Genomic DNA, 22,491 nt, shown 5'->3' with positions numbered 1-22,491 from the left:
CATTATGTGTAAAATATTTAGTATGTTGCTAGTAATGGTAGATAACTCGTGAGCGTGATGAGATAAAGAAATTTACGTTACCTTTAATGGCTGGTACCAGAATTTTTCTTGACAAAACTGCCTTTATTTAGGAAAATGGTTTGATAATTATTTAGCGTAGAAGGAGCCCCTGTAGGCTGGAGTGGTGGCTGGGGCCAGGACTTTTGAGAAGTGGAGAAGCTGCTCTGCATAGTTGAGAGATAAGAATTTGGAACTTTCCAACAAAATGAAAAGGCAACCTACCAAATGAGATAAAATATTTGCAAACCATATATCTGATAAGGGGTTAATATCCAAAATGTACAGAGAACTCATACAACTCAATAGCAAAAAAACCTCCAAATAATCCTATGAAAGGATGGGCAAAGGATCTGAACAGACATTTAAAAAAAAAAAACCATACAGATGGCCAACAGGTACAAGAAAAGATGCTCAACATCACTAATCATCAGGGAAATGCCAATCAAGCCCATAATGAGATGGCAACTCACACCTGTTAGAATGGTTGTTATCAAAAAGACGAGAAATAGGGGTTGGCCCCGTGGCCGAGTGGTTAAGTTTGTGCCCTCCACTTCAGTGGCCCAGGGTTTTGCTGCTTCGGATCCTGGGTGCGGACATGGCACCACTCATCAGGTCATGCTGAGGTGGCATCCGACACAGCACAACCAGAGGCAGACACAACTAGAATCTACAACTATGTACTGGGGAGCTTTGGGGAGAAGAAAGAAAAAAGAAGATTGGCAACAGTTGTTAGCTCAGGTGCCAATCTTTAAAAAAAAAAGACAAGAAATAAGTATTGGCAAGGATATGGAGAAAAGGGAACACTTGTGCACTGTTGGTGGGAATGTAAATTGGTGCAGCCACTATGGAAGATAGTATGGAGGTTCCTCAAAGAATTAAAAATAGAACTACCATATGATCTAGCAGTTCCACTTTTGGGTATTTATCCAAAGAAAATGAAAACACTAAACTTGGAAAGATATCTGCACCCCATGTTCATTGCAGCATTATTTGCAATAGCAAGATGTGGAAGCAACCTAAGTGTCCGTCAATGAACAAAGAGTGTGTGTGTGTGTATATATATACATATATATATATATAGTGGAATATTATTCAGCTATAAAAAGAGAAGGAAATCTTGCCATTTGTGACAACATGGGTAGACTTTGAGGGTGTTTATGCTAAGTGAAATAAGTCAGACAGAGAAAGACAAACGCCATATGATCTCACTTATATGTGAAATCTAAAACAAAAACAAACCCAAAAAACTCCAAAACTGAACTCATAGATACAGAGAACAGAGTGGTGGTTGCCAGAAGTCGGGGGTAGGGGGGTGGAACATAGGCAAAATGAGTGAAGGGGTCAAAAGGTACAAACTTCCAGTTATAAAATAAGTCATGGTGATATAGTGTACAGCATGATAACTATAGTTAATAATACTGTATTGTATATTTGAAAGTTGCTAAGAGAATAGATCTTAAAAGTTTTCATCACAAGAAAGAAAAATTTTTAACTATATATGGGGACAGATATTAATTAGACTTATTGTGATCATTTTGCAATAAATACAAATATTGAATCATTATGTTGTACACCTGAAATGAATACAAGTCATAGTCATGCATCGCATAATGACATTTCGGTCAATGACAGACCACGTATATGACGGTGGTCAGGTAGGAACAGTACCACATAGCCTAGGTGTGTGCTAGACTGTACCATCTAGGTTTGTGTAAGTATACTTTATTATGTTCGCACAACGATGAAATTGCCTAACAAACCATTTCTCAGAATGTATCCCCAGCATTAAGCAACACATAAGTGTATATGTCAACTATAGCTCAATTAAAAAAAAAGGAATTTGGAATTCTCTTGGAAATGAGGAGCCCAGAGAGAAGGGGGAGAGAGACCAGGCAGCCATAACATGAGGATAGGGTGTGACTATGTTATACAACCCCTCAGAAGGTTCCCAAATTGCCAGTGAAGTCTACTAAACCCATAAAGGTCTCCACAATTCCATTGGAATTATGTTCTTAACACAAATCCCATCTGGGAACACACCCTTCTAGAAGACCCCTATTGCCTATAGATGAACCTCCACAGTTCTCACTGCCAGCAAGGCCTTTTTCATAACCCAGCCCCATCTTTCCTGCCTTGACATGTGGAACTGTCCATCCAGATTGTCTGTGTACTTGCACACCTCATACTCTTGCCATGGCTTGGGTTGAGTTGCCATTCCTTGTCAAGTTTGCAAACTCCTGCATATCCTGTAAAGCTCCACTTAAACATTATATCTCTTTTGCTTTCTGTGACTCTCCCAGGAAGAATTAATTGCTTCCACCATGTGTCTTTCCTTAGCTCTTTATTCATACCTTTTTTATGGCATTCTTTGCATTTTAGGTCTTTATGTATTGATGGTCTCTATTGGCTATAACTTGAGGGCAGGGACCATGTCTTGATTTATCTTTGTGACCCCCACTTTGCAACTCTCCATAAGGCACAAGGACTGACATAGACTGTGTGTATAATAAATGGCACTGAAAAGGCCAGATTGCCCCAGATGGAAGAATAATGAAAAACTTGCAGGTGAGAAGTATGCTTATACTTGAAGCTTTTTTGCTGTCACAAGTAGCCAGAGTCAGCTGGCATGTGGGATCTGGAGTGACCAGGGTGGCTGTCTCTCTTGGGAGTTGATAAACATATGGAATGGAGGAGTGATAAGTGGTGGACCATTGAGGTTCCTCAAAGAATTAAAAGTAGGGGATGAGGCACTGAGGGGATGCAGAATATGTACAAAATGATCTTTGGGGACACCTCTGCCTGGGAGTCTCCTTTGGAGGTCAGGCAATAAGATGGGAAGGGGGATGAGGTGGGGGCGGGCAAAAGAATTTCTGTTGTGCATAATGAAGGCAAAACAGCTCCCAGTGTTACACATAAAGTTGTATGCAAATGATGCTTTAATTGCATGTAAATGATTTCCCTGGCATGGGGCTGGCTGTGTTCTGCAAATCTTAGTTGTCCTGCTCTACTGTTATAGCTTAATGTTCAACAATGAGCTAATGATCAGCACTAGTATGAGAGTGTCTGACATTATCTTACATGTTCAGGGCAAGGAGCTCTCTTAGTTACTCTTAAGAAAATAACATGCAATTTAGTGGACACAATATATTATTATTATGTTTTAAGTGGAGAGGAGATGGGATATCAGCCTCCCTTCTTTGCCGGAAACTTGGACTGGGAAGATCCGCCAGAGAACTCTGTAACTCAAAAATAAACTACCCAAAACCAAAACAGTGACTTTTCCTTGAAGTCTGAGCTTAGTCCCTCATCTATGACTTTGAGTCTCTCCTGTTTTGTTCACATCCAAGCAAGATGGGCCATCCTTTTATCTTGTTTCTTCTTCCCCTCGTAACTACATCACCACTGAAACCCTTTTCTCTTATAATTCCTATGACTCCAGAGTTCCCAGTGGTTTAGTCTCTGACATGTCATGTTCAAGCAGAACAGTTCGACAGGCAAAAATTATTAAAAATGTTTCTCATTCCTTTTTATTTTTTAGTGTTATCATTTTGTCATAGGTAATATATTTGCCTGGCTCAAAATAATATAAAAAGTATACTTTGAGAAGAGAGCCCTTGTTCCTATCCCTGTTCCCCTCACCCCACTTCCCACATTCCCTATAGGTAATCACCTTCATTTGTTTCTTATGCATCATTACAGTGTTTATTTATGTGAATACAAGAAAGTGAAAATGTATATTCTCATCTTCCTCCCTACAGTAAACAGAATAATGGCCCTCCAAAGATGTCCACATCCCTAATCCCCAGAACCTGTGAATGTTGCCTTTCATGGCAAAAGGGACTTTGCAGGTGTTGTTACCAAACCAGGTTCATTTTTGCCTGCCGCCCAGAAAGCCAAACACCGAGATGACGAGACTGCAGCAGAGAGAGGGTTTACTCACAGGGCACTCATGGGAGGAAGCGAGAACAGGAGCCTCGAATTCGCTTCCCCAAAAATAGGGACTCAGGGATATTTATGGAATAGGGGGCAAGGTGTTCTGAAATGTGGAGCAAGGTGATTGGAGGTGAGGAGAAGTGAGGTAACTGTTGATCTGCACAAGCATAGTCAGACTCCATGTCTCTTTGTAGGACCCATGCTCACAAAATGGCGGCTTTAGCGTGATCTGAGGGTGGAGCTTTTAGCCTGTTGGCATCAAAAGGCCACCTATTGGACATCTGCATGGGCCCAGGTGATGAGTTGGTGGTCTCAACCTGCCTGGAGTGAACAAAGGGGTTCTAATTCCTGAAAAACAGCTCACACACCCATTACCATGGTGACCCAGGCTCCAGGGAGCTATCATCTATAGGAGCCTGGTGGGAGTTGACAGCATATTGCCTAAAACAGCACAGTTAACAATGGGTGGGTTAAACAGCTAAAAGCTATAATGAGTAATTGCAAAAAAGGAAAAAATCTTTAGTTCCTAGCTAGTTAATCATCAATGGCTAACTCCCTGCTGGTTTCAGTGTGATTAAGTTAAGGGTCTTGAGATGAGAAGATGATCCTGAGTTGGTCCATTGTAATCCCACGGGCCCCTATAAGAGGGAGGCAGTAGAGTAAGAGGACAGGAGGCAATGTGAGGAAGAGAGATTTGAAGATGCTACCCCTTGAAGATAGAGGAAGGGGTCATGAGCCAAGGATGAAGACAGCCTTTAGAAGCTGGAGAAAGCAAGGAAATGGACTCTCCTCAGAGCCTCCAGAAGGAACCAGCCCTGTTAACACCTTGACTTTAGCCTAACTGGACTGATTTTGGACTTTTGAACTCCAGAATTGTAAGACAATAAATTTGTGTTGTTTTAAGCCACTGAGTTTGTGATCATTTGTTACCGCAGCAATAGGAAACTAATACACCCCCTTTCTTATACGAAGGTGACATGAATTACATCCTTTGTTCTCAATACCATTTAAGGGAAGGTAGGTGGGGTCAATACCTTGAACATAACAATTCATTAAGCCAGTCGTTCTCAAACTGTAGTAGTTATCAGAATTATCTGAAGGGCTTTTTAAAACACAGGATGCTGGGCCCCAGTCCCAGAGTTCTGGTGTTGACCATCTTGGTTGGGGCATGAGAATTTTCATTTGGAACAAGTTCCCAGGCCATGCTGATACTGCTGGTCCATAGAATGTGCTTTGAGAATCCATTAAACAATTCCATTTTGGAGGGGGGGAGGGTCTGAAGCCCTGGACTACTCCAGAGCCTTCCTCCTCCCCCAGCCCGCAGGGGCTTCCCCTCCCACTCCCCTGTCAGCTTGACCTTTGGCTTCTAGACTTAAATCCCTCCTCTGTCTCCTTGATTATTTTACTAGCTCTGTCCTTCTCCCCTCATTGTGCTAATTCTGCTTGACAGGGTTTCCCCTGAGGCGTGGGCCTGTGAGCAGCCAGGAGAGAGCATCCCAGGATGATTTCTCCTGGTTGGGGTTGTGGGGTTGGGGTGGCACTGCACTCACGCGCTCAGCCTCCTGCAGGCCTCCCTGTCACCCATCTCCCCATCTCTCTGGCTTTCTCTGGGCTTATACTCAGTGCTGGGCCTGTGGCCCTCCTGTCCAACGGATGACGCAGGCTGTGAATTCTCAATGAATGAATGTAAAACTAAATTCCAAAGGGACTTAGTCCTGTGTGCACCATTAAACGGGAAATTTGCGTTCCCTCAACCATTTTTGTTTACAATGACAGATTTTGCTACTATTGCAGAATATACTTTTTTTCCTGAAAATTGTCTACCTTTTTGTTGTTATGATTTAAAAAGAATACTCAGCTGCCCCGTAAGAATTGGAAGCAATATTGGAGCACAATGATAAATAATTTTTTTTATACCACAGGCCCTTTTAGGACAAAGTTGGGTTAAACCAGTTTTATGAGCCCTGGAAATTCCTGTCACAGGGAGCAGGGAGTTACCCAGTAACTGCTGCCCCCTCACACATTTGCTTCAAACTTCTGAGTGCTTCTCCCTGTCTCCTCTTGATTGGAAGTAGCTTGCTTTTGCCTTTACTTTTAGTAAGTTTAAACCTGTAGAAAAATACATACAATTTCCTTAGTTTCTGTGCCCATCTGCCTCTACTTTATATGTGGGACGCCTGCCACATGGCTTGACAAACAGTGCATACGTCCACACCTGGGATCCGAACCAGCGAATCCCGGGCCACCAAAGCAGAATGTGCGAACTTTACTGTGCCACCAGGCCAGCCCCATGTGTAGACCATTTTTACCTTCCTAGAGATTTCTTATCTAATTCTCTCCCCATGGTCACCTGGGTAACTGGACACATTGCTGTTCTTTGGTCTTGCGTCCCGTCCCCTTGGTTGGAAGAGGAGTACGGTTGCTTTTCTAGTTTACAGTGACTTCCTCTGAGGAATGAAGTACTTCAGAGTAAACTAGGACATTTTGGTCTAAGGTAACTATATACCAAAATCCCGAAGAGGCCGCAGCTAGAAGCCCTGGTAATGGGTGGGAGGGCAGATTACAGGGCTGTGATGCCCAGGCAAGGTTCAAATGCTTTCCTTGACTAGATGGAAAGCAAAAGTTAAGATATTTCCTTGACAAGAATTCAAATGTAAAGATGATCATTTAAATAAAGTAAATAGATGACTATCAACTCTTACCTGGGCATTTTCCCAAGTGGCACACTATCACCACCACCACCACAAACAAGAACAAAACTTTCTCTTTAATAACCCTCACAGTTTTTAATGAATATGGTAAGAAAAGCTGACCTTGTATGAGACCTTACCATTAGTAGACATCAGGGGTTCCTAAACTGCTGTTGGGTGCCAGTCTGGCGTGGACACAAAATAACCTATAACTATGCGATAGATAAGAGAAATAAAGTGAGTTTACTTGAGCCAGAGCGAGGATTATAACCCCGGTAGGCCTTAGAAAGCATTCTGTGGAAGCATGGGTTTCAGTACAGTCTTATATCTTTTTAGAACAAAGAACATACGTTAAACACACCCAGGATACATTTCCATCAAAATTTCAAGGAGGTATTCAGTTGCAAATTAGCAGGTCAAGATGACCCTGATGTCAGGAAAGGGACTATGCGGCTGTTGCCAATAGGACATTACCAATAGGGCGTAGGAGGGGAAGTAGGCATTCTTATCCTAAGAGAGTGCCTTCTTTACTTTTATGGTTAAGCCGATGTACAATGTATATTTGATAGGGCAAAAGTGAGGCTTGCTAGTTCAAGCCGAATCAGTTTTGAACCCGAATAGTTACCCCATATACCTTAATATGTGAAAATCTCTCGTCACTGGATATACTGATTGCTTATATTTTACTTCATTTTTATGTCTTTTAGCACCATTTCTGAAACGTGATAGTTGCTTAAAAAATGTCCATTGCATTGAACGGGACACGGTGACGGAGAACCCAGCAGTTCCTCGTCTCCACGCTGACGGTGTTGACTGTTATGGCCCAGGTGCCCCATTTCTACTTAGGGACCAGTGAACTCTGATGCGGGGTCGGTGAGCCGAGGAGTCGAAAGAAAGATTTCTTAGACTCTTAAGATCTGGCAGTAGTGCTCTTTTATTTAGAGAATAGTATAGAATAGCATGGGGACAGGACCCATGGGCAGTCAGAGCCGCTGCTGCTGCCCCCGCTGGCATGGGGACAAGACCCACGGGCAGTCAGAGCTCCTGCTGCTGCCCCGAGTTGAGGGTTAGGGCTAAATTTAAGGCATAGGTATGTGAGTCATCTCTTTACGAAGACAAAGGAAAGAACGAAAAAAAGTTAAAATGGTATCAGTGCAGGAGGGGTCTGGTCATTGGGTGATCCCATGACTTTTAGACAAGAATCAAATTGGATTAAGTAAAGGTTAGAAAGGTTAGACGCCACCACCCTAAACCAGTTACATGAGATTGCCAGACAGCAACCAACTTAAGTTCTTGCCTTCTCCATTAAGAGTTTCTAGGGATAAGGTCATCTCTCTTCTTCCTGGTACAGAGAGGGAGGCACCTTTTACAGATAGAGATTTACCTTACAAATGTAAATGTGTCCCAACAAGGGTAAGTTCCATTCCCCAGAGCCTCCTTCCCTGTCCCAGTTTATCAAAAGCAATCAGCCCAAAACAATCCTGATGCCAAAGAGTCATATCTTGGGGTGGCCAATTTCAGGTCCCTACAAGCTCATCCCCCCCTTCCTTCACAAATGCAAATGTCTCTCAAAAGGGCAAGCAAAATTCCAGTCCTCGGAGCCTGCTTCTCATCTGTAGTTTTAAAAGTAACCAGCCTAAAATCCTCATCAAACTTGACTAGACAGTTTGGGCCCTGGGAAGGGGCACAGAGGACGCCCACAACAGAAGCAGGGTGAGACCCCACCCTCAAGGGACTTCAAAGGCAGGGCCTTCAGGGAGGGGCAAGTGTGGAAGCACAGGAGGGCCACATGAGACACCCCAGGAGTAACTTCAGGAGACTTCAGGTGGAGGCATAACTGAGTGAAATCTCTGTTATTACTGTTTGTATGAACTCCATAGGCTGGTGAGGCCTGGGGAAATTGAAGTATTATTTATTATTTCAACTTTACCACTTACTGCACTTGTACTTTACATATATAATTTCCTTTAGAAGAGACACTATAACACGGGAAAGTAGTCTGGTGGGGCGACTGAACACAAGGGTGATGAAGCCAGACCAAGCCAGATGTAGCCCAGGTTGTCAGATCCCAGGTCTACCTCTTACTGTGTGACTTCAGACAGGTGAAGTGGCCTCTCTCTGGACTTCATTTGCTCATTTACAACAGGTAACTAAAGGAGGCAGCCACCTTATGGTTTCATTAGGAGGAATAAATGAGATCAGACAAATAAAATGCTGAAACCAGGGTCTTGCACAGACTTAGTACTTTGTAAGTATTAGTGTTGTCATTATTATTATCACATTGTCTCAGCAATGAGCCAGCGCCATCAGTATCTCCACTCTAAAATGAACACAGTGAGTAAAGGCCTAAGGTCATGTAGTTAATAAGTGGCAGAGCTGGGAAGAACCCAGACGTCACTCCAAAGCCCATATGTTATATCAGCTAGCAAACAGCCTCTGTGAGCATTCTAAGAAAAACGTAAAATAATCCAGCTAACACTAGAATTGATGCTCCCTTTGGAGGTGCTGCAACAATGCTGGCTTTGTGCAATGTGGCAAGACAAATGGAGACTGGATGTGTCCCTAGAAGACATATTCTTTGAGGTTCCTTGCAAGCTGACTCCAAAGTCAAGGAGTCATCAAGATAATCACCCCTCCCCCACCTCCAACCCTACTCTCCCCTCTGGAAACTATTCCAAGGTTGAATTTGATCATGATTCTTCAAACGTTATGACTGGTTAACACCCCACCTTTGTGGTTAATATTTGAACTAAGTAACCCAAGACTGATGACGGGAAAACAAACAGCATATCCTGCTATGAACTGGTCAGAGAGAAGGGGAGCTGCTTGCAGGGCCCATTCAACCCCTACAGCCAGAGAGTGAGATTTCTCTGCTAGTCCTCTTCCATTTTAATTAATTTAAATTTAATTAATTAACTTAATTAATTCTCATGGTAAGAAGCCAAGCTGGAGAGATTTGCTTAGCCACAGGACACAGCTAGGAGATAGCCTAATCAGGATTTGAATTCAGTCCATCCTGCGTCTAAACTGTAACATTCTGCCCTTGGAATTGCAATTTCAGGTTCTTGGGCCAGTTCCTATAGGAGCTGTGCAGCTTACATGGACATTCTCTCATTGAACTGTACAACAAAAATGGGCCAATTACGTGAGCTATAAAATATACCCAAATAAAGTTGGAAAAAAAAGAAAGAGAGAAAGGAAAAAAGAAAAGAAGGAAGGATGGGAGGGAGGGAGGAAGGAAGAACAACATGAGTAGCCATAAAAATGCTTTCTCATTGGCTCAATAACCACTGTAAAATGTGACGTGAGTTCACTGAAGGTCAGTAGAACTGAATCAAAATGGAAAAATTTTGTTTCTGGGGAAATACTTTGCACACCCCCTTGTGAACTTCTTACCCGCCCCTCTATGTCAAGCCCACAATACAGCCTTGCGACCAATGCTCTTCACTCCTTGAAGAGCAAGTACAAACATTTGTGTGTGTGTGTGTTTGTTTTTGGTAACGGTGTGCTTGCTGTAGTTGACAGAGTCCTAGGATCTATGACTTTCTGAAGGAGCTCAATCTTTTTTGAAGAAGAAAAGTTAGCCCTGAGCTAATATCTGCCACCAATCCTCCTCTTTTTCTGAGAAAGACTGGCCCTGAACTAACGTCCACGGCCATCTTCCTCTGCTTTATATGCGGGACACCTGCCACAGCATGGCTTGACAAGCAGTGCGTAGGTCCGCACTTGGGATCTGAAGCGGCGAACCCCAGGCCACCGAAGCTGAACGTGTGAACTTAACCGCTGTGCCACTGGGCCAGCACCTGAAAGAAACTTTGACTTTCCCCCCAACTGCCTAAAAGAATTTAAGATAGAAGGCCTGTCCCAGGACAGGCCATCGCCATAGATAACTTTGTGTATCGGTAAACTGGAAGAGTCCTTGCTAAGCCCATTTTTATCAAAAGATCTCTTTCAGGTCCCACTGTCCATAGACGGCCCAGCAAACACTTGTTTAACAAACATTTGCGTTTCCATCTCCATGTAAATTGTCTTCCTCCCCTTTGAAGCCCCAAACCAGTACCCCCAATATCCTCCTTTGTCTTTAGCTAAAAATGGTATTTAAGGTAGCAGCTTTGGCCATTCTGGTGAGGCGCTCAGTTTTCCTGGATTTCTTCCATGTATATGTGTTATTAAACTTTGTTTGACTTTCTCCTGTTGGTCTGTCTCATGTCAATTCAATTCTTAGACCAGCCAGAAGGACCTAGAAGGTAGAGAAACTGTCTTCCTCCCCTACAGTGTCTTTCAAGGAATTGGTTCATTTCATCTAGGTTATCAAATTTGCTGGCATAGAGTTGTTCATAGTATTCCTTTATTATCCTTTCAATGTCCATGGGACCTGTAGTGATATAGTCTCTTTCATTTCTGATATTAGTAATTTGTGTCCTTTCTCTTTTTTTCCTAGGTAGCCTGGCTAGAGGTTTTTTTAAAAATTTTATTGAACTTTTCAAAGAACCAGGTTTTGGTTTTGTTGGTTTTCTCTATTCATTGCGTGTTTTCAGTTTCATCCATTTCTGCTCTAATTTTTATTATTTCTTTTCTTCTGCTTAATTTGAGTTTAACTTGCTCTTTTTTTCCCTAGTTTCCTAAGGTAGAAGCTTAAAAGACTGATTTTAGATTTTTCTTCTTTTTCGATATATACATTCAATGATAGAAATTTCCCTCTAAGCACTGCTTTTGCTGCATTCCACAAATTTTGATAAGTTGTCTTTTCATTTTCATTTAGATCAAAAATATTTTAAATTTGTCTCAAGATTTCTTATTAGATCCATGTGTTATTTAGAAGTGTGTTGTTTAATTCCTATGAATTTTAGGATTTTTCAGGTATCGTCCTGTTATTAATTTTTAGTTTAATTCCACTGTGATCTGAGAGCAGACATTGTATGATATATTTCTTTTAAATTTGTTAACGTATGTTTTATGGTCCCGAACGTGGGTTTATCCTGGTGAATGTTCCATGTGAGCTTGAGAAGAATGTGCATTCTGCTGTTGTTGGATGTAGTCTATAGATGTTGATAATATCTAGTTGATCGATGGTGATGTTGAGTTCAGTTATGTCCTTACTGATTTTCTGCCTGCAGGATCTATCCATTTATGATAGAAGAAGGTTGAAGTCTCCAACTATAATAGCAGATTCATCTATTGTTCTTTGTAGTTCTGTCAGTTTTTGCCTCAGGTATTTTGATGCTCTGTTATGAGGCACATACATGTTAAGGAAGGTGCATTTCTTCTCAGAGAATTTATCCCTTTATCTTTATGTAATGCTTCTCTTTATCCTTGGTAATTTTCCTTGCTTTGAAGTCTGCTCTGCTTAAAATTAATATAACTACTCCCACTTTCTTCTGATTAGTGTTAGCATGGCGTAACTTTCTCCATCCATTTGTTTTTAATCTATATGTGTCTTTATACTTAAAGTGAGTTCTTGTGGACAACATATAGTTGAGTCTTGTTTTTTTGATCCATTCTGACAATTTCTGTCTTTTAATAGGTGCATTTAGACCATTGACATTCAAAGCAAGTATTGGTATACTTGGATTAATATCTATCATATTTGTTGCTGCTTTCCATTTGTTGCCTTTGTTCATTGTTCCTATTTTTGTCTTCCATTTTTTTTTCTGCCTTTTGTGGTATTAATTTAGCATTTTATATGGTTCCATTTTTTTTTTCCTTTTGTAGCATATCAGTTATGTATTTTTTTACCTTTTTGTTTAGTGGTTGCCTGAGAGTTTGCAATATATATTTACATCTAATCCAAGTCTACTTCCAAATAACTCTACACTGCTTCACAGGTAGTGTGAGTACCATAGAATAACAAAATAATCCTAATTCCTCCATCCTGCCCCTTGTATCATTCCTGTCACTCATTTCACTGATACATAGCATACATATGCCCGTGTATATATATACATTCCCTTACACATAAGCATACATAATCAAATACATTGTTGCTATTAGTATTTTGAGCAAATTGTTATCTGCTTGCTCAATTATGAATAGGAAAAATAAAAGTTTTTATTTTACCTTCACTGATTCCTTCTTTAGTGCTCTTTCATTCTCTATGTAGATCCCAGTTTCTGACTTAAATCACTTCTCTTCTCTCTGAAGAACTTTTTTTTAACATTTCTTGCAAGGCAGGTCTACGGGCAACAAATTCCTCCAACTTTTGTTTGTCTGAGAAACTCTTTATTTCTCCTTCACTTTTGAAGGGTAATTTTGCAGGGCAGAGAATTCTAGGTTGGTGGGTTTTTTCTTTCAACACTTTAAATATTTTAGTCTATTGTTGTCTTGCTTGCATGGTTTCTGAGGAGAAGTCAGGTGTAATTTTTATCTTTGTTCCTCTTTAGGTAAGGCATTTTTTTCTCTGGCTCTTTTCAGGATTTTTTCTTTATTTTTTATTTTCTGTAGTTTGAAAATGATATGCTAGGTGTAGTTTTTTTTTTGGCATTTATCCTGTTTGGTGTTCTCTGAGCTTCCTGGACCTGTGGTTTGGTGTCTGATATTAACTTGGGGAAATTCTCAGTGATTATTGTTTCAAATGTTTCTTCTGTTCCTTCTCTTTTATTCTCCTTCTGGTATTCCCATTACGCATATGTTATTGTCTCATAGTTCTCAGGTACCCTGTTCTGTTTTTTTTTCTCAGTCTATTTTTCTCTCTTGCTTTTCAGTTTTGGAGACTTCTATTGAGATGTCCTCAAGCTCAGATATTCTTTCTTCAGTCTTAGTCTGTTCAGGCTACTGTAACAAATTACCACAGACTGGGGAGCTTATAAAGAACAGAAATTTATTTCTTACATTTCTGGAGGCTGCTAAGTCCAAGATCAAGGTGCCAGCATGATTGAGTGAGGGCCTTCTTCCTGATTCATAGCTGGGGGCTTCTCACTGTGTCCTCACGTGGTTGAAGGGGCTAGGCAGCTCTGTGGGATCCCTTTTATAAGAGCACTAATCCCATTCATGAGGGCTCCACCCTCATGACCTAATCACTTCCCAAAGGCCACCTTCTAACACCATCATATTGGGTGTAAGGATTCTAACATGTGAATTTGGGGGATGGGGAGGAGGGACACAAACATTCAGACCACAGCACATTTCAAGTCCACTAATGAGCCTATCAAATTAAGTCCATTCTTTTTTTTTTTTTAAGATTTTATTTTTTTCCTTTTTCTCCCCAAAGCCCCCTGGTACATAGTTGTATATTCTTAGTTGTGGGTCCTTCTAGTTGTGGCATGTGGGACGCTGCCTCAGCATGGCCTGATGAGCAGTGCCATGTCCACGCCCAGGATTCGAACTGATGAAACACTGGGCCTCCTGCAGCGGAGTGCGAGAACTTAACCACTGGGCCACAGGGCCAGCCCCTGAAGTCCATTCTTTACTTCCGTTACAGTACTTTTGATCTCTAGATTTTTTTTTTTTGATTCTTTCTCAGGATTTCTGTCTCTCTGCTTGCATTACCCATCTATTCTTGCATCCTGTCTACTTTATCTATTGGAGTCTTTAGCATGTTCATCACAGTTATTTTAAATTTCCAGTCTGATGATTCCAACATGCCTGCCATATCTGAATCTGGTCTGATGCTTGCTCTCTGTCTTCCAACTGTGTTTTTTGCTTCTCTCTCTCTCTCTCTCTTTTTTTTTTGCTGAGGAAGTTTCGCCCTGAGCTAACATCTTTTCCAATCTCCCTCTGTTTTGTATGTAGGTTGCTGCCACAGCACGGCCACCAGTGAGTGGTACAGGTCCATGCCCAGGATCCGAACCCAGGCCACAGAAGCAGAGCTTAACCATTAGGCCACGGGGCTGGCTCCATGTTTTTTGCCTTGAAATTTTTCCTTGATAGCCAGACACAATATACTGGACTGGGTACCTGCTGTAAATAGACCTTTAGTAATGTGGTGATAAGATATGTGGAGGAAAGAGAAGCCACCTATATTCCCATGAGTAGGTCTCAGTTTGTAGTGAGCCAGTGCCTCTGGCCTGTGAGCTTCACATGTGCTTCTCAGTCACCCCTGCCTCCCCCTCTGCCCGACCCCCAGCCAAGTCAAATAGGATGGCTAGTATGGAACTGGGTATTTCCCTTCTCCCTATGGAAGGCTAGAGGGGACTGAAGTGGGGTTTTCCCCTCCCCCAGGTCAGTTAGGCTCTGATAAAACCCCAGCAGTTTAGGCCCTAGTTAAATAGTTAACTCCTGAGGACAGACTTTGTTAAGAAAAGCAGAGTGCTCTAGTCTATTTCAAAATGGTTCCTTGTCTTCTTCGCCTGCTGGAAGCAGAAGAGATTGTTTCTGAAATTCAATATTTATGGTGAGAACCTAGTTAGAACTCCAGGAAGTAAAACTCACAAAACTGTGGGAGGCCCCTGATGACTGGGTCCCCCTGGAGATTTTTACTCTACACTTGTCCACACTGAGCCTCCAGCAATTTGTCAATTACAGTTCCGGTTTCCCTACCCAGCGCTAATTTTCACCAAGCTCTCTGCTAAGTTGTGATTCTCTGTATTTGCCTACCAGTCTCTCCAGTTTGGTGGGCAATGGTTTACCCTGTGACCTCAATTCTCTTATGGATCTAAGGAGAGTTGTGGATTTTTCAGTTTATTCAGCTTTTTACTTGTTAGGATGGAGTGTTGACTTCCAAGCTTCTGACATGCCGAATTGGAAACTGGAAGTCCTCAAGAGCACAAGTGTTAAAGTAGATCAGATAAAAGGCTTGGACTCTCAAAATGAGAGTAAGCCCTGTAGGCCCAGCATTTCCCAAATTCATTTGACCATCGAACCCCTTTTTTCGTGTAACATTTATTAACATGTCATGGAACCAGCGTTCTGAAGAACCTTCTCTGGGAAACACTGAGCTAAGAGACAGGCCATGCTGGAGAAGTCAAATCATTTCTTGTGTTGTAGCTCAAAGCCCAGAGGTCCAGGGAGGCCCTTCACTCATTGTGCTGGACCAGGAAACACGAGTAGGTCTCCATAACAATGAAACAGCTAGTGAAAGGCAGAGTGGTTGTGAGTATGTACTCCTGGAAGCCTGCTGGGCTCACATCCTGGCTCTGCTCAGAGACCCTGGGCAATTTACATAACCTCTCTGTGCCTCAGTTTTTCCATCTGTAGAATGGAAATGATGATGACAGCAGTTGGCTTGTAGGGCTGCTGTGAGAATTACATGAATGAAAACATGTTCAAAACTTAGAATGTGCTTAGCACCCAGTGAGTGCAGCTGGTCTTTCTAAGCTTCTATCACGACAGCATGTAGACTCTTACATTCACCTATTTCAACCAATGGGGAGATTATATAGCCTCTTTAAAATGCCTAGGAAACACGGGATAAAACTCATTATATGTTGACTTGGGTACAAGTTAACCATAATTTGCTACTACCTTTACACTGCAGTTACAATCTGTGTAAGCAGGAAGACTGAGAACCAGTGCTGTCAGCCGTCTCTTTGGTACAGGGCAACAGTCTCCGGTATTTCCAAACTTGTGGACTCTCCACTTTCTTTTTTCAATATTAAAAGATGGGGTAGACCAGCATCTCTCCATATGTAGCGGTTGTGTGTTAGCCATTGACTGAGAAAACAGTCTATCAAAAGCCACTGTGAATGCTGGACTGCTTTGTTCAAAAGTAAGTTAAATATTTTCAATAGATAATTATAGGGGTATATGTTACCCAACCAGGTTCGTTTTTGCCCACTGCCCAGAATACCAAGACGACGAGACTGCAGCAGAGAGAGAGTTTATTCACAAGGCAGCCCCATGAGGAAGTGAGAACAGGAGCCTCAAATTTGCTTCCTTGGAAATAGGGACTCAGGGATATTTATGGGATGGGGGCAAGGTGATCTGAAATGTGGAGAGAGGTGATTGGAGGTGGGGAGAGATGAGGTAATTGATGATCTGCGCAAGCGTGGTCAGACTCCACGCCTCTTCACAGGACGCATGCTCACAGAATGGCGGTGTTAGCACGATCTGAGGGTGGAGTTTTTAGCCTCGTGATATCAAAAGGTCGCCTATTGGACATCTCCAGGGGCCCCGTTGATGAGTTTGGTGGTCTCAACCAGCCTGGAGTGGACAAAGGGGTTCTAATTCCTGAAAAACAGCTCACACACCCATTACCACGGTGATCCAGGCTCCAGGAAGATGTTATCTATAGGAGCCTAGTGGGAGTCAGATAGCATATTGCCTAAAGAGCAACATTAACAACGGGTGGGTTAAACAGCTAAAAGCTGTAATGAGTAATTGCAAAAAGGAAAAAAACTTTAGTACCTAGATACTTAATCAACAATGGCTGTTTGCTGGTTTCATATGCACTGATCCCTTAAATGGATTTATATTTTATCCCCTGCCGCTGCTGTCACACAAGAAAATAAACCAAGAAAAACTTCTAACTGGGTAAATCAATTGTTCACCTTTATTAAAATATTGGAAAAACTAGATGCAGTGAAAGATACATAGAATGGTACCTTTCTATGCACCTGTGGCAAACTGGAATGTCTGTGTGGACTCTCTGACCCTCTCAATAGCCTTGAGATCCCCCAGGGGCTCATTCTCCTGTAGGCAAAGAACAGTGAGTGGAGAAAACTGTCCTCATGCTGAAGACTGTCGGGCTACGGGCGAACACCTCCCTCCTCAGATTCCTGTGGAAGGGGATTTCTCCTCTCCTGCCAGCTCAGGCAGTGTTCAGGGAGCATTTTGCATCCATTGCTCCGTCCCTCTCGTAGATGAGGGGAATTTCTCTGGTCATATTAAGGACAGTCTATCAGCCATTGGGTCACACCTGGGGGGGGTAAATTGTCCTCCAAAGTGTCCTGAAGCCACATCCTCCCCACCCTGGTGCTGCCTGCCTTGGGCTTCCTGGATGGGAAGAAGAACCAGGGCTCCTCCTTGGTTAACCTGCTGTTTGTCTGTCTGTGGACGCCCACACTCTTCCCTCTCTGGAAGCAGCCTGTGGCCCATCCTTTTCCTCCCTTGCTACTCTCTGGCACTCTGCAATCATCCAGCAGCTGTGTTAGTGACTGGGATCTTCCAAGCAGGGTCCTGATTAAGGACACTGAGTCAGCTTTGCGCACCACTCTCGTCACACATGGGGTTGCATTCTAGATGCTGAGGGACAGCCCTCAGGGCCACAGCTTCCAGCTGATTTCTCTAATTTGACCTTCCCAAGAGTTGTCAGCCTGTTCCCAGAGTGGATCCTTTGGTCCCCGTTTGACACCTCTGGTCAGAACCCAGGGCAGATTATGTTAAAGATCATCCATACCCGCTCCACAGGATGGCTTGGAAGTATAAGGAAAGGCAGTGCAAAGTCCCCACTGTAAAACAACGTGTAATCCTGTGTATGACGTATTCCAAGTTTCACAAAGCACACGAGGAAAGAGGGAAGGCAGTTGCTCCACTCTCTCCTGAGAAAGCTCAGCTGTAGGGGGCCAGGGGCTATAACCTTGGTAGCAGGGAAGGAAGACCCCAAATGGGCAAGAAGAGCCCCCAGGAATAAAACCCCAGGAGCGCTAACTGCAACCCCAGAGAGGTTACCGGAGGTTCGGCACTTTCATTAACTCTCCTAATGCCCCTTCTTTTCTCCCCCACCTCAGCTTTGCACAGCTCACCAGAAAAGTCACCTGGGGACAGGAAATGTAAATCTGACTCGTGTTTAAATATCACCTGTGCTTAAAGGGATGTGGGCAGATTCTCTTAAGATTAAAGTCTGCCCCTTCAGACTTTATGCTCTCTGTATTTAATAAGAAAAGATCACTATTAATATAAGAATGGAATTTTACTGAAAATATCTCAGGAGCCCAGTTCTTTAAAATATTTTCCGGAACCCACTAACCATTGCATGGTGCAGTGAAATTAGAGAGCACGGCTCTCCCTTACAACCAAGTGTCAAGATAATGGCGTAATGATACTCACCGGGGATAGAAATAGTGCCACCTGTCCCACACACCCATTTATCACCCCCAGTTGTTACTTCCCTTTAAGGGCCGTCTTTGGACAGCCTTGAATTGGGGGAAGGGCTGTCAGTCACCACCTCCAGGGGCCAGGAAGCAGCAGACTGAAGGCAGTTATTAAAATGAGACACGTGCAAGGGATTGAATTGCTTGCTTTTTAAAGTAAACAGAAGCAGAGCTTTGGCTATGAATTTTTTGCGTGTTATTTTTGTTGCTTTCCTCTGCCAACCCCTTGTGCCAACCTCTCAGTGCTCTTTGGATGATAGTGCTTTCTATTCCTGTGTAATAAGCCAGAAACACTCAGCAAGGAGCCGGCAGAAAACAGGAGATTACAGGAGAGTCTGCACACTGACCAGGGGGCTGCCGAGTCTCTTTCCCCTGCTTGGCAGTCAGAACCTGGCGGCAAGGCCCAACCCACTGACCGTGAAACTGGAGAAGCTGAACGGCTCCAGAGAAAAACGTCCAGGAACTAACACGTGGGGGATCTGCGCCTCATCATTCATTCATTCATTCATTCAGACACCCAACAGATATTTCTCAGTGACTATTATATGCAGGCAGTCTTCTTGATGCTGCAGATACAGCAGTGAATAAAACCAATACACATTACTGGCCTTGAGGGGTTTACATTTTGGTGGTGAAACAGACAATAAAGAAAATAAATAAACGAATTGTACAATATATTAGGTAATAAATGCTATAGAGGAAAACAAAACAAGGAAGAGGGATAGAATGCTAGGTGAAATTTTAACTAGGATGATGTGGGAAACCTTGCTGAGAAGGTGACATTTGAACAAAGACTCTGTGGTGAAGCCAACCAGTAGGCAAGCCCAATCCATGCACACAAGTCTTCCAACCAGCTGTTGGTGCCTCCTTCTTAAATATCTAGTCAGACCTCCAGACATTTGTGGATGGCCTTTAAATGTAGAGCAGAAACAGAAAATAGGGACTCAGAGGGGAAGGAGTTACGGCAGGAATCAGAAGACAGCTTTTTAAAAAGCTCCAGCCATAATTAATATCCTTCCAGAGATGAAGGAAATGATTGTATCCATAAAAAAAGAACAAGAAAAAAAAAAAAGGAAACTAAGAACAAGAAAGAACTCTTGGAAATAAGAAAAAAGTCATAGTTGGAATAATTCAGTAAAGAAGTTTTAAAAAAATCACAATCACCTCAGAGAGATAATGTACTACAGCCATGAAACAAAAACAGTTCTATAAAAAGAGGAACATTCAGATACTATTGAAGAGCTATTGGATATTAAGCACATTGACATCAGAATTAAAAACTCAACAGAACGGTAGGAAGATAAAGATGAGCAAATCCCCCGGGGGGAGAAAAAGAGATTGAAAATAAGAGAATATAACAAAAATTAAGGACAAGTCCAGGAGAGCCAATAGGTGATTACCAGGAGTTCCAGAAAGACAACTCAGAGAAGATAGAGGAGAGGAAAGCATCCATGAAACAATCCAATGAAATTTCTAAGAACTGAAAGACAAGAGAGAAGATTGAATGGACCGCCCAAACTTCCGAGTAGCCCCCAAAATGTATGAAAATAGCCCCTCTCCAAGGTATGTCAGTGTGCTATTTTAGAGCACAGGACCCCAAGGGAAGATTTTGTAAGCTTCCAGAGTAGAAAACAAACAAACAAACAAACCCAAACTGGTCATCCACCAAGTATTAGGAATCAGAATGGCTTCAGATTTCTTAACAGCAACACAGGCAGCAGAAGACAGTGAGCAGCGGCGTCAGAGTTCTGCAGGAAACCGATTCCTAACTAGGAGCTATATCTGGACAAACTATCAACCAAATACGAGGGCAAAATAAAAATATTTTCAGATAAACAAGGTTTCAAAAAGCTTACTTCCCATTCTCTCTTTCTTAATAACCATGGAGGATATATGGTCCTCCCAAATGGAAAAAAAAAAAAAAAAGGACATCATCTGCTAATTTTCCTTCAATATCCATTCCTTTGGTGTGGACCTCCCTGACTTTTAGCTGGGCAAGGAGCTTCTCAGCAGGGACACCATTGCCCAGCCTCCCCTGTGGCTAAGGGAGGCCCTGGACGAAGTCCTGGCCAAGGGATGGGAGCAGAAGTGGTGCATACAACTCCTGGGTTGGTGGGAGTCCATGGGGCAAAGCCCCTTTGGACTGTTATGAGAGAGACAATTAAGCTTCTAACGTAATTTTGTTACGGCAGTTTAGCTGTAACAAATACATATGGGACGTGGGAAATAGGAGATCAGGAAACTGAATCCCCAGGATGATGGTGAAGGGACATCGCGGGAAGAGAGCTGTGCCCTGACACACACGGCAACGATTCCAGATTGCAGTGGTGTAATTTTCCATGTTGAGGGCTCTCCTGCTGTACCTTTTTTTTTTTTAAGATGGACACCTGAGCTAACATCTGTTACTAGTCTTTTTTTTTTTTCCTTCTTCCTCTCTCCAAAGCACCCCAGTACATAGTTGTATATTTTAGTTGTGGGTCCTTCTAGTTGTGGCATGTGGCATGTCGCCCCCTCAGCATGGCTTGATGAGCGGTGCCGTGTCTATGCCCAGGGTCCGAACCAGCAAAACCCTGTGACCCAGAAGCACAGCGCATGAACTTAACTGCTTGGCCACAGGGCCAGCCCCCGGCTGTACCTTATTTAACTCGAGGACAGAATGCTCAAATGAGCCTGAAGCAGATTCTTATCTGTACTTAGTTGCCTCATGCTGACATTTTTATTCATGCCACACACTTGGCTAGTCGAGGGTGTGCCACACTCCCACAGAAGTGATGTGCTTTGACCTACTCCTGAGAGTGGGAGGTGGGCTGTGGAAGCAGGAAACACAGAGCAGCCCGCTTCCATCGACCATATTTCTGGGGCATGCCCAGTACCTGTTCACATGATAGCCTCCCTGACCACCAAAGACTCACTCAGGACCACCCCTCTGGTAAACTCCCCAGGAAGCTGAAGCCAGTCTATGACCCAGAGCCTCTGTCCGGCTCATCTTCTCCTGGGGTCGTTCATCTGATTGTCATATCGCCCTTTCCTTACACAGCGAGATTGGTGTTTGCTGTTGCTTTTCGAAACTAAGATGTATTGTTTAGGGATATTTAGAGAGTAAAACTATAAAGAGAAGTGTCAGAATGATTGCAACAACGAGCTAGTGTTCCCTCTGTGGAGGGAAGAGGTTAAACAGAGATGTTAAGCAATGCCTCTTGCCTTTGAGTATTTCTGAGTCTGGCAAGAACCCAGAACAGATGATTGATGACAACACAACCTGATGAGGGTTTTAAAGTACCTCTATGCAGAGGGCTTTAGGATCACAGAAGAGGGAGCAAGTCTGGGAGATCCGATATGTGATTACTAGGAGTTCCAGAAAGAGAACACAGAAAAGATAGAGGAAAGTCAAAAGGCAGTGAGAGGAGAGGGTATGTAAAGGGGGAGGTAGTCTGTAAGTCAGGGCTTGAAGGAGGAGTATGACAGCAAAACAAAGGCTAAGAAAGGGCATCTCTGGAGGAGGAAACACATGAGCAGAGACAGAGGAGTATGAAAGAAAGTGCAGGCAAGCGAACTGGAGTGGATCAGGGACAGTGCAGGTTGCACACCGCGCAGCCTCCAGGGGGTGTCAATCAGAGCGTTGTGCAGTGCATGACCTGCACAATCATCCACAGCAGTCTGGTTGAAGGCAGTGGTAGAGCCCGTAAGGGAAGGAAGAGTAAGCCAAAAGCACAAGGGTATTAAGTGAGAAATGGAAAATGGAACATGAAATGAAAAAGACTATTATTAAACCCTAAACAGTATTCAATAGGCTAGTGTTGATATATTACATTCAAATTATTTGTCATTTCAATATAAAATTG

The 22,491-nt window shown here is 42.9% G+C and overlaps 1 protein-coding gene across 2 annotated transcripts in view; it reads right to left on the bottom strand.

Annotated features, from left to right (window-relative positions):
• The window catches only part of GLRX (glutaredoxin), a 44,496-nt gene that overhangs the window by 12,928 nt on the left and 9,077 nt on the right, over positions 1-22,491 (bottom strand). The gene's annotated exons all lie outside the window — the stretch shown is intronic.

Source organism: Equus caballus, chromosome 14, assembly GCF_041296265.1.
Source record: "Equus caballus isolate H_3958 breed thoroughbred chromosome 14, TB-T2T, whole genome shotgun sequence".
Classification (NCBI taxonomy): domain Eukaryota; kingdom Metazoa; phylum Chordata; class Mammalia; order Perissodactyla; family Equidae; genus Equus; species Equus caballus.
Note: the sequence above shows the minus strand (reverse complement) of the source record. Positions and strands in the feature narration are given on the sequence as shown.